The following is a 12,803-nucleotide window of genomic DNA, read 5'->3' on the forward strand; positions in this document are numbered from 1 at the left end:
GGCCATCACTTCTCCCCGCTGTGCACGGCAGGCTCCCAGCAGCCTGCATCTGCTGCAGCTTCATTAACATCCCCGTTAGTGTTCAGCTGTGCGCATGACCGTACGCCGTCCTCCCAAACGGAGTTGGCAGCACCGAGCAAGGCCTTCAGAAACAGAGAAGGCCACGATCACTGTGATGAGCCTCTCACATGATTGGCTTTTCGTAGGAACAGACCCCAGCCTTGTACACATCTAGCCGTGGGGATTGAGCCTGCATGGAAGTCCTCTTCAGTGAGATGCCTTTGCTCTGAAATGCCAGTTCCAAATTGTGAGTACAGCATAAATCCTGCTTCTGAATCCATTGCCTGGAATAATTTATGAAAGGGATACATTCACCTGTCCTCTCAACAGATCCCACTATGTGCCAGGCACCATACTGGGCACTGCAGTTCCAGCAGAGAACACACTGCTAGTGGGGGAGAAAGACTAGCAATGAAACCAACAAGGAATGTGTGCACTGCCCAGGAATAAGTAGCCTGGAGAAACAGCACAGAGGGAAACGGAGACAGGAAGTGTCCCTGTGTTGGGGGGAGGCCAGGAGGGACTTAGGTAAGGTCACCAGGGAAAGCTGCCCTGGGAAGGTAACCTTTTAGGAAAGACGAGGAACCGAGGCAGTGAGCCTTCTGTGGCTTTGGTGAGAGTCTATATGAATGTCAGGGGATTCATTATAGAAATAAAACCTTAATCATTCACTGGTACTCAGTGGTTTACAAAAAGTACTTTTCCATAAGAATCTCCATTGATCCAATAACCTCCAGGAGAGAGGGGGTTTTTGCCTGGCCCAGGAAACTAAGAATTCAGATACTCAGTTTCCATCTCATTCCCCTGTGCCTGGACCCTGTCTTAACACCTACCTGGTATATTACTACTCTAAAATATTTTTAAAGATTTTATTTATGTAACTTTCAAGATAGGGGAAGGGAGGGAGAAAGAAAGGGAGAGAAACATCAATGTAGGACTGCCTCACATGCCCCCCCTACTGGGTACCTGGCCAACAACCCAGGCATGTGCCCTGATTGGGAATTGAACCAGTAATCCCCTAGTTTGCAGGCCAGCACTCAATCCACTGAGCCACACCAGCCGGGGCCCCCAGAAACGTTTTTATCGGGTGTTTGAGAGACAAGAACCCAGTGCAGAATCCCAGGCAGCCTGCCTCCCAGCCCTCCACGACTCCTGACGCTGCCCACTTCCTTCCCCTGGCCTCCGTCACCAGCCTGTTGCACACGGTTTCTCCCGAGCTCCGCTGCTGGCAGCCCACATCCTCCCTCTCGTTTATCCCTGGGGCTCCTAAAGTGGACTTTCCTCCTGGTAAGTCTAGCACATTGACTAACAGTGTGGGCTCCAAAGTCAGGTCGACATAAAATTTGGCCTCTAGGACTTTGGGAATGTCTTTATAAATCCTTGGGTCCCAGTTTCCTTCTCAATAAAATGAAGATAGTAAAAACTATTTTATATAGTTGCTATAAGGTAAAAGTGAAATAATGCATGGAAAGCCTTTAAAACAGTACTTAGCCCTGGCCAGGTGGCTTAGTTGGTTGGAATGTCATCCCAGGCACCAAAAGGTCGCGGGACCGGGCATGATCCCTGGTCAGCACACATGCCTAGGTTGTGGTTCAGTCCCAGCTGGGGTGCGTACAGGAAGCAACCGATCAATGTTTCTCTCCCACACTGATGGTTTTTTTCCTTTCTCTCCCTCTTCCTCTCTCTCTGAAATTTTTATCAACGTACCTAGGAGATTATAAGCACTTAATAAGTGGCGAGGGGTGGTCGTGGTTATCTCAGGCTGACACCTGCATCAGCGCTCCACAGCTCTCTCGTGTCCTCAGCAGGTAGCCAGACCTTCCCCTATGGCTACCATGGGGCCAGGGGCAGCAAGATGACCTCCCACCTATTTCAAGGGGCCGAATCCACCTGGCACCCACAGTGCGCATGCCTCAAAAGACTGCTCCCCGTCATTAGCACCCCTGTCTACTCCTCCAGTCCAAATGGCCCAGGCTCACCTTTGCTCTCTGTTCCAAGCAGCCGCTCCCACTGCAAAATTGGTAGAGTCCCTCCAGTGGTGTCCACTGTAGCTATAATTTGTCTGTGATTAGTATTAATTCTATAAGGTATGATTGGAATTGTTCGTTTTTTACTGGAAAAAACAAGAGGAAGAAAACATATTTTGTGGGGAGCTATGGTGCAGAATGGTTCAATGTCACTGCTTTTCAGTGACTAATGGTAAGCTGTACAGAGAGGTCACTTATAATATTGAAAATAAAATTATTATTATATTATTATAAAATTAATAATAATAAAGCTATTATTATTATTATTATTATTATTAACATGTCTTTCAGCAAAGCACTGAAGATGAATGTCGAATAGGGAATCCTTGGGAAAAGGGCCACGCAGGTAAAGGGGCTGTTGAGGGCACAAAGGAGTAAGAAACTCTCTACTTCCTTTGAAGAGCTGAGCCACGAAAATAAAACGTATCCTGCTTTCCTTCTAGCAGCTGAAGGGAATCTCAGTGGGTCTTTGTAAATGTGTATGGAGGCCGACTCTGTCCAAGGAACTGGGGTTTTGAAACATGCTCACTGGTCTGTCCTGTCCGCTGGCAGCCACGGTCTCCGCCTAGGGCCATTCTCGAAGTCTCCTCTCTCCCCCCCTCCCCCCCAGGCCATCGGCCCTCCTGTCAGAGTTGCCTCCAACGTGTGACTCACATCACTCGCTTCCCTCCGTCTCCACCACCACCTGCCACATGTGAGCTGCCTTCACCACTTGCTGGTTGGTTACAACCACCCAGAGAAGTTGGTTTTTCCACTTCTATGTGTTCTCCAATTCATTCTCCCTAAGTTGCTCAAATGATCTTTTCAAAAACTAATCAAACTGTTTTCTGTCCTTGTCTAAACTCCTTAAGCAAAATCTACTGCCCCTACTGCAGCCTGCAAGGCCCTGCTGATGGAGCCTCTGACCCCCCACATCCCACCCCAGCCCCCTTTCTCAGCCCTCATGACCCTCTGTGACCCTCCTGAGCCACACTGACCTTTGCTACGTTTCTAGATCATAATGTATTTTCCCTCCCCCAGTGTAGTAGGTCCAGCTTCTCCAGACTTTTCGCGTGGCAGACTGTCTCTTACCCTTCAATATCAGCTCAAGTATCAGCTCCCCAGAGAGGACTCATGTGCCCCACTGATCAGACCGGGTCACCCATGTTAGCCCCTGTTCACTCCCTTAACCTCGGTGCCAGGCTCTTCGCAGAAGCTCTGAACATGGTCCCAAAATAATCCAAAGGTTGAATGGAATGGAGGGGAGGGGAAGGGGCATGAAATTTCTATGGTATAAACTAGGAGAATTAGCAGTTTCCAGAATGCAAGGAAATTCCACCCACCCCATTTTTCTGTGTAAACTTGGTGATCTATTTTGCACTCCTTCACTATACATTCATTAGTGCTTACTATGTGCCAGACACTCTCCAGGAGATAAAATAAGTGAGATGGACCCACCTGCCGCAAAGAATTTAGAATTTCATGGGAGAAGCTAGCAATGCAGACAGATCACACAGTAGGGGAGGTAAGTGCGCAGTTCAAGGTGTATAGCGATTACCAGAGCACCCCAGAGGGAGTCAGTCACGTGTCTCTCTTAGAGGAAGAAGAATAAAGCCAGTGGGGAAAATGATCTCTGAGTCTGGAGGAATTGTTCAGGTGGAGAAGAGGGTTCTAGACAAAGGAATCGGGTTACACAAAGGCTGTGGTGCTGGCCCCACGTTCAAAAAACTGCAAGTCACAGTGCTTAGCTAAACATGCAAAGGAGCCGAGCGCAGCTGGGAAAGCAGGCGGTGCCGGGGCCACAAAGCCTCAGTTGGGGTGGAATGCCGTGCAAACCAGCAAAGGCTTATGGCAGGATTAGCCTCAAAGCAGCTGGGCTCAGAAAGCTCACTCTGGTGGTGGGGCAACTCCAGAGATAAATAGCCTGGGAAATTCATCATTGCAGCCATTATTTTTCATAGCTATTATTGTGTTGCAAATGATTAATTTGGGTCTGTTTCTATCATCATTTTGCTGATCGGTTCTGGCCCTGGGGATGCTCACCTCTACTATGGGGTGTGAGGGATTCCCAAGGTGCTGTGTGTCCCCAGGATCTGGTCTGTCCAGCCACCTTACTGATCCCTTTCATGGACCCCCATGGCCAGTTCTCCCAAAGCCCTTGGGATAGTCTATGGAATTTGCTCGTAAGCACCCCACAGGGTGTGTGTGTGTGCAACTTCATTTGATCTCCACCAGAACCCTGTGAGTTAGGTAGCACCCCTGAGTTGTGGAGGAGAGGAGCCCGTGCACTGTGAGAGTCCACGCCGCTTGCTACTAGAGGAGGGAGCTGGAACCAGGTATTATTTTCCCTGCACCTTGGGGGGTCTCATCAACACGAACTGAACGAAGCGGTGGCGCGGCTGCTGGAGGAGTAGCAGGGATGGGGTCTGTGTGTCAGAGGGGCTCTGACAAGCCTGGGCCCTGGAGGGAATTGTCTGGTGAGAGGGTGTGTGGGGCTGGAAGGCTGGAGATCCATCCAAGGGAAGAAGAAACGTAAGACCCACTTATTTCTCTAATACTAGAGGCGCTCAGACCTTGGTGGGTCCAGTTGCCTCCCAGAGAACCTGCGGAACATTCTGGTTCCAGGGCCCCCCACCCCAAATATCCTGACTGGTAGGTCTACACGGGGCCCAGAAAGCAGCAGGATTAGCAAGTTCCCCTGGGACTTCACGATGAAGGGTGAGTGGGCACACCACCAAAGCCTGGCTCTAGAGGTTCCACAAGCAAGGAAACTGAGGCCCGGAGAGAAGTGACTTGCTCGTGGCCCCAGAGGCCTTGGAGCGGAGCTAGGCCTCCAACCAGCTCTCTCAGTTCCCAGCAAAGCGCTTTCTCCCCCAGCCTCCCGTCAGCCCTCCGCAGCTAGGCCCTCTCCTCACCAATTTACATTTTGAGCAGGAGTCCAAGATGCCAGTTCTTTAATGAGGCTGCGTCCACACTACAATTTATGAAGCTCAAAGCCCTCAGCAGGCCTGGTCTCTGCCAGGCCTAATTTGCACAGTTCCCGGGCCTTCCATTAACATCAGCGCAGCAGTAATGGCTCCTGGCCTGAGAATGCTGTTGGGCTGCATCCTCCTCACATCGGCACCCTTCTTCCGGTCTCTGGGCTTGTCCCCCCTTAGGTACCTGATTCTCCTCATCCTGAGAAACAATAAGTTTTTACCGGTGGGAGTTAAGCCCAGCCCCACTCCGGACCACCCTCCAGAAGCCAGACACTTCCTACACGTCCCAACCTGTCACCTTTAATTTAAGGCCCCTTCCTCAGTGAAGCAGCACTCAATTCTCCCCCCTTTAACGAGTGTCATTGGTTAGGCAACAGCCAGCAGGTGGGAGACCACCCAAAAGCTGATACAAATGTGCCTTTTTAAATGCCACATAAATCACCTTAATTAAAAATTAATTAAGTGACCTAAAATTTGACATTCATTTAAAAATGAAATTTGAGTAAGGAGAGTTGTGCAGACTTGGGAGCATCGAATCTCCAAGCTGTGATTGAAGGAGGGGCGTCCGGGGCTTTCTGCTTGAAGGCACAATTCGGGAAAAGGAGGCATTCTCAGCGAGTGAACCCACTAAGCCACTCCTGGCAGGGGACAGTGATTCATGTAACCTGACCTGGGCTACATGTGTCTCAGGTGCAAATATGAACTAATCTCTAGTGCCCTGGAGAGTAGATAAATGAGCAAACAAATGTGGCGTGCTGTTTCAGGAGACATGGTCCAGGATGTCAATGACAGATGACTAAGACAGGAAAAGCTAACATGAGGCAACCAAAGGGAGCTGGCTGGGTGAGCAGCTTAGTAAAGGTGCCTGGGAGGAAAGAAGGCTTCGGGGGGAAAGTCATTAGATGGTGAGTATTAAAAAAGAGGGCACTTGCCCTGGCTGGTGTAGCTCAGTGGATTGAGCACGGGCCTGTGAACCACACGATCGTGGTTCGGTTCCCAGTCAGGGCACATGCCTGGGTTGCAGGCCAGTTCCCAGCAGGGGACCCACCAGACGCAACCATACATTGATATTTCTCTCCTTCTCTCCTTCCATTCCCCTCTAAAGATAAACAAATAAAATCTTTAAAAAATGTTTTTAAAAAGAGGGCACTAACTATACCAAATCAACCTTAGAAACACATAGCCTCCAACGANAGTGAACCCACTAAGCCACTCCTGGCAGGGGACAGTGATTCATGTAACCTGACCTGGGCTACATGTGTCTCAGGTGCAAATATGAACTAATCTCTAGTGCCCTGGAGAGTAGATAAATGAGCAAACAAATGTGGCGTGCTGTTTCAGGAGACATGTTCCAGGATGTCAATGACAGATGACTAAGACAGGAAAAGCTAACATGAGGCAACCAAAGGGAGCTGGCTGGGTGAGCGGCTTAGTAAAGGTGCCTGGGAGGAAAGAAGGCTTCGGGGGAAAGTCATTAGATGGTGAGTATTAAAAAAGAGGGCACTTGCCCTGGCTGGTGTAGCTCAGTGGATTGAGCGCGGGCCTGTGAACCACACGATCGTGGTTCGGTTCCCAGTCAGGGCACATGCCTGGGTTGCAGGCCAGTTCCCAGCAGGGGACTCACGAGAGGCAACCATACATTGATATTTCTCTCCTTCTCTCCTTCCATTCCCCTCTAAAGATAAACAAATAAAATCTTTAAAAAATGTTTTAAAAAAGAGGGCACTAACTATACCAAATCAACCTTAGAAACACATAGCCTCCAACGACCGCTGCCCAGAGCTCCAGAATCCCAACGTTGCCGATGGACGGTGGTCTTAAAGTTTGGATCTGAAACCTCACCCTCACTGAACCAAGGCGGGTGGAGACCCGTGGAGGTAAAAGGGCACCTAAGATGCAGAGATGCTCAAGGGCAGAGCTTCCTGCCCTCCAAGGAAGTGGTTCTCCACCTGGTGCCCGTGGGGCTCACTAGGGTAGCTTTTAAAACCACAAAGGCCATAGGCCTTCTCTGCCTACTGATTTCATCGGTCCAGGTGGGGCCTGAAGGTCAACAGTCTTTCTGAATCCCCGAGGGACCCCCATGGGCCACCAGGATGCTGCTCCAGAAGGCGGTCTAATCCGAGGAGCTCCGCCTGGGTTCATCCGACCACGTTCTGGGCCTTCCCTGTGGTTATTTGCTGTGAGACCTCAAGCAAAGCACCTGGCAAGTAACTGGTTGCATTTTGTGGGGCCTTACTGTTTAAAAAACATTTGTCCAAACACGGTTTAGTCTCTCGAATCTTCCATCTCCTGATTAATCAAATGGAAATAACAATAACTTTTCTGCAAGTATTTTAATGAGGTTCAAACAAGGAAGGATTAGGAAAGCACATTGTAAACTTGAAGTGCTGGACAAAGGTAAGGAAAGATGGTAATTTACTGCTCCCCGGGACTTACATCATTATTCTGGGAAGACCTGCTGTTTCAAAGATAATAAATAAATGCCCACAAAGAAGACCCTTAAGAACAAAAGATCCCCAGGCACACCTCTCCCCAGAGCAGCTCCGTCTCAGAGCTCCCTAAGCTGTCCTTTGTGATCAGGGCATTTGGTACAACAATGGTTACCAAGAATCAGTGGCACCGTGGGTGGAGAGCATCGGAAGTGCCAGCAGGAGGCTCTGCTGCTCCCGAGGCTGGCCATGACCACCCAGGGCCTCAGGCACCATACTCTGTAAGCCGCAAGAATCATTTCACAGCCACGGAGAGGATGCCATTTAAGAAATTCAGGCCCTTGATTAAAACCATTCCCCAGTAGTGCTTCCTTCCTTGGAATTTATGGGCCCCATAAAAAGAGAACTTGAGAAGACAGAGCGGTTGTTTCTGCTGCGCCTCATTAGTCTGGAGTTGGGGCCAGCAGCAGAGACCAGAGGACCAGGCACACATCTAGTTGAATCTCTCAGGAGCACAGCTCCCTGCGTGCGGAGGAAGCGATGCCAGGGAGCCTGGCTGCCTCCAGCCAGGGGGAGGAGATGGAAGGGGTTGGTGGAAAGGCTGAAGGAGACGGCTTCTCCGGGCTGCGGCTGTGCTTTACCTGAGAGAAGAGAGGTTTGGGCGATAAGCTCTGGGACATCCGAGGGTGAAAGCAGCTCTACCTTCCCACTACCAGAACCCCCCTTGTCAAGGTTTGGGGTGAAGGGCAGGGACACCAATTTCCTGCCCTGCTGTATTCACAATCACCACTCCCGAGAACACCCATCGCCTGAGATCGGGGGACCTCACAGACAGACACAGTACCAAGGGTAGAGGAAAAGATGTCACATATGTGGGTTTTCGCCAATCCCTCAGCAAGCCACATAGCCACGCTAAGCCTTTGCATTCTCAACTATAACACAGATATAATAAAACTCTCCGCAAGTCACACATAGAATCAATTCAATCCCCAAACACTGGGGTGAGGAGATCTCCATGTGACACCGCTATGGACTCATGAGGACAAGACTGGGCACCGCCCTTCCAGCCACCTCCAGTTTGGCGAGGGAGACAGACATACAAACAGTTAGTTACGACAGGAGGCAGAGTGTCCACCGTGTTGAATGCGAGAAGTAATGAGAGATGAAAGGACGGTTTGTGGAGGACAAAATGGGGGAGTCCACAGGAATGTCGTCAGTGACGTGGTGAAGTCGAGGTCCCCATCACTGAGAGATGAGATGATAGCGGATGATGTCCCCAAATGAAGGCCGACCCCCACGCCACCAATCCCATGTGAACAAACTCTCGAAGCATGAAAGGAAAAAAGAAGAAATCACCAAGGAAAATATGGATATGTTTGGATTATGCGCAAACTTAAAGCTCTACATTATAAACAGAGTGAAAATACATATAAAATACTGGGAGAAATGTCAAATGTATAATAAATAGTTTCACAGCCTTATTCCTAATCTCATACAATTCTATATGAGAACACGAAGAACCTAACAGATAAGTGGGCAGATGGAAGCAAGTAATGTAAAAGTAAAATAAAGCTAGTGACGTGAAAAAAAAATTCAGCCTCACTAACTACCGAAGACATACAAAATAAAACAGCAGGTAAATACCTTTAGTTAAAAATGAGAATCGCGGTAATATTCGGGTTGCTGGGATTCAGCATGAGGGGCACGCGTGTCTGAACACAGCTGGTGAGAGCGCAGATTGGATTAGCTTCTAGAAACAATTTGGCAGCATCTATTAAGGGCCTTTAAAATGTTTACACCCTTTGATTCAGTAATTCCACTTCTGGGAATCTAACCTATGAAAGTAGTCTGAAAGGCAAGCAAAGGTTTATGTTCAAAGATACTCTTTAAGGAGTTATGTAAACAATCTCGCAATGCAGTCGTTGAGTAACGTTTAAATGAATAATGATACTGGTCACCAAGTACCGTAGCCATTAACGGGCATTCTCCTGAAAATTTTTAAATCTTTGGAAAAGCTTGTGGTATTATTTAATTCTGTTAAGGCATATACACGTAGGATGCAACTATACATTCTTTGAAAGAATAGGCCAAAAAACTTCGGAGATGTTAAAAATGACGGCCCCTGGCTAGTGGGACTGTCGGCTTTTCCTCTATTTATTTGTACCCTGCGTCCACTACAGACAGCAGGCACGTGTCTTCAGAGCGGAGGGAAGTCAGAGGAGCCATAGACATATGCAGGGAATGACAAGTCACCGATGTGTGAAAACACAGTGAGAAACAAGGCCTGTCAGGTGGGAGTAAAACACGGGGCTGCTTGCTTGTGCTCCAGTGGATGAGAAAGGCTTCGCAGGTGATTGGTTGATTGATTGATTGATTGATTGACTTATAGATTCTTCATTAGGGCTGGGAGCAAGGGTAATAAGTTCCTACCTGTATGTAATGACCCAACATAAGACATAAGAAAAAATATTTTGAAAGCAAAAAAATCACCAAACAAATGTGAAGAATTTTTCTTGTTATTCTAAATACCTTTGCCTGGAGAGAGAGGCAGAGAGGACAGGCAGTGTCACCGAGCAGGCAGGGCCCACCAGCCTGGGGTGGACACACCAGTCTGGTCCTCACAACGGCCCCAGCTGGAGGCCACCTGCCTGCCACGGCCCCTGACCCTCACTTCACTGGCAACTTCCCCCTATCAAGTGCGGAAAACAATTACCAATGCTGGTGGTTTTATTTGAGTGAACAGGCAAGGTAAGTGCTGGTGCTGTGCGGGACAGGTAGCAGGTGCACTGTATTTGATGCCAGGTACCCTTGCGGTGAGCTTGACTTCTGCAACAAAACCCCTGAAGCCACTCCCAGAAAAGCCCCCGCAGCCCTCCCTTCAGGGAGGACGCCCCCTGCAGGGGGAAGGCTGCACCTTCCAGCGACCAGCAGCAGTGTGTCTCAGAAGCATTTCATTTCCTGGCTCCCAAGGGAACATGGCTGACAAGTGGTACATTTCCCTGGACTCAGAATTTGGGGGGATTTGGAGAAAACATTGGCTTAGGCTGTCCTGAGGCACAGGGACAGATAGGGGCGGCACTTTTCCTTCTGCATGAGAAAGAAAGGGGCAGAGACGACCATTCCAGGGAACCAGAGATCCAGTCACAAAACACGCTGCGGAGGAGCTGAGGAGCTGCTCTAAAGCTATGCTGGGCTGCAGACGACCGGGGTCTTCGCTGACGAGGTCTCTGATTGCAGCTGGGGTCAGGATTAGACGGTGTATTGGTGTCTCGTGGCTGCTGTAACGAACTTCCACAAACTTGGTGGCTGAAAACAACACAGGTTTATCCTCTGAGAGATCTGAAGGGCAGGAGTCTGAAAGCAGTTTCAGTGGGGGGCAGTCATGACAGCAGAGTGGGCTGCTTCCGGACACCCTGCAGGAGAATCCCTTGCCTTGCCTTCTCCAGCTTTAGGGGCTGCCTGCATTTCTTGGCCCGTGACTCCAAACTCGCTGCCATCACCCCGCCTCCTAGTTCTTACTCTGACTGTCTTGCTACTGTCTTTATAAGAACGTGTGGTTACACCTGGATAATTCACAATAATCTCCCCATCTGAGAGCCCTCGACTTTAGCCCTTTTTACCACCTCAAGTTATGTATTTGCCGGTTTGGGGCATTAGGATGCAGGTCTTCAGGTGGGTCCGTTGTTCAGCCAGCCACAGGCGGGTCACCTAATGTGCAGGCACTTCTGGGGGCCAGCTGGCGGCTGGGGCCGGGCTTGGGGGCAGGGGGCACACAGAGGCTCCAGCGACTTGGTGAGAAGATGGGAACATGCACTAGAGCTGGTTCTAGAGCCTGGCTGCGTGGGACCAGCGCCAGATGAGTCTGAGCACAGAGCTCGTGGGGAGAGGCAGCCGGGTGAGACATGGGAGGAGGTTCAGGCCCAGATCACAAAGGACCTTGAAGAGCAGGTTTAAAAACTTCGATGTGGTTCCCTAAGGGAAGCAGCACCTGCCTTTCCCGTGTCCAGGAGTTAACCAAATGCCCAGCCAGGCTGGCGAGGCCCACAGCTGACAAACTGAGCCTTATCTGGGTGAGCCTGGCAGAGAGGCCCCAGGCCACCTCCAGCGCTCCCCTCCCACGAGATGCAGAGAGCAGCTCTGCAGTTGCACACATGGGCCGGAACCCCGTTTACCAGCTGTAGGACCTTAGGCGAGTCACTTAAGCCACTGACTCAGTTTCTCACTTAGGAACTGGGCACTGTTGAGACTCACCTCCCTTCTTTCCAGAGCCAGGCGTATGGAGGTACAGAGGCACCCTAGAAGGAAACGGGCTGGACTTGATGAGAGTGCTGGTGCATTCTCTCCACCATCCAGCTGAGCATTGCGATGGATGGGGTGGGGGTGGGGAAACTGTTGAGGCACCAGCTGCCATGGGGACAGACCTAGAAAAGAGGGCAGAGTGCAAGGCAGCTGGACGTGGGGTGGGCCCTTCCTGCTCATCTCCCCAGGGGCCAGAGGCTCCCCACCCCACACCCACCAAGAGCTGGGTGACAGGAGGTGCCATCAGAAGCAGCATCCAGGCCCTTGCTAGGTGGTCCCAGGCAAAGTGCCCATTCAGTGGGGCATGCTGGGCTAGGCCAGCCTTCTCTTCCCTGATGCCTGGCTCTCTGGGGCCACAGTTTAATTAATTATCATAATGCATCATTCTTAATATAGTAACAAATAACTGCTAACATGTTCCTTATAAACTGCCCCTTCCTCCTTCCTCCACTGGATAAGGTGATTTACCTAGAACTTCAGAACTGGAATAGGCCTTAGAAATGTGGCGGAAGCCCCTCCTTCTGTCCATGGAGAGGCTGGGGGCAGACAGGAGGGGTGTGGTCAGCACCACAGTCAGTCCGGAAGGGGCCGTTCTGGGGCCTGGGCCCTTGCCACGCTGTCCTCCGTGTTCCACAGCCCAGAGGGCGGCATGTCGTTAGAATCACTCCAATGGTGGGATCCAGGCTCAAGAACATGGAGGACATACAGTGGACCAGATATTCCTTGAATATCCCAAGTTTGACCTTGAAGGTAGGGCTGTCTGTGTGCAGATGAGGTACTACCTGCAAGCTGTCTCCCTGGTACCCTGAAGCCATGGCTTTGAGGACCCTGTACTGTTGGGGGGGCATGGACCAAACCTCAGTGGCTCTACTGCTCCCCATCCCTAGAAAACGAATTCCCCAGGGGACTGTGGGGGTGTTAGGGCTTTGACTCCCTCTCAGCCTCCTGGTGTTGGCCCGGGGTGTGGCCAGATTGAGAGGCCAGTGTCTCAGTCAGGTCACTGGGACGTGAAGGGCAGGGCCACCCACACT

General features: G+C 50.4%; 1 protein-coding gene across 1 annotated transcript in view; it reads left to right on the forward strand.

The window, feature by feature from the left end:
- LOC119001468 (ALK tyrosine kinase receptor-like) overlaps positions 1–12,803 on the forward strand; it is a 190,630-nt gene that overhangs the window by 177,654 nt on the left and 173 nt on the right. The window lies entirely within an intron of this gene.

This window comes from Sturnira hondurensis, unplaced genomic scaffold (assembly GCF_014824575.4).
Source record: "Sturnira hondurensis isolate 20B ecotype Veracruz unplaced genomic scaffold, ASM1482457v3 Scaffold0016663, whole genome shotgun sequence".
Taxonomy (NCBI): domain Eukaryota; kingdom Metazoa; phylum Chordata; class Mammalia; order Chiroptera; family Phyllostomidae; genus Sturnira; species Sturnira hondurensis.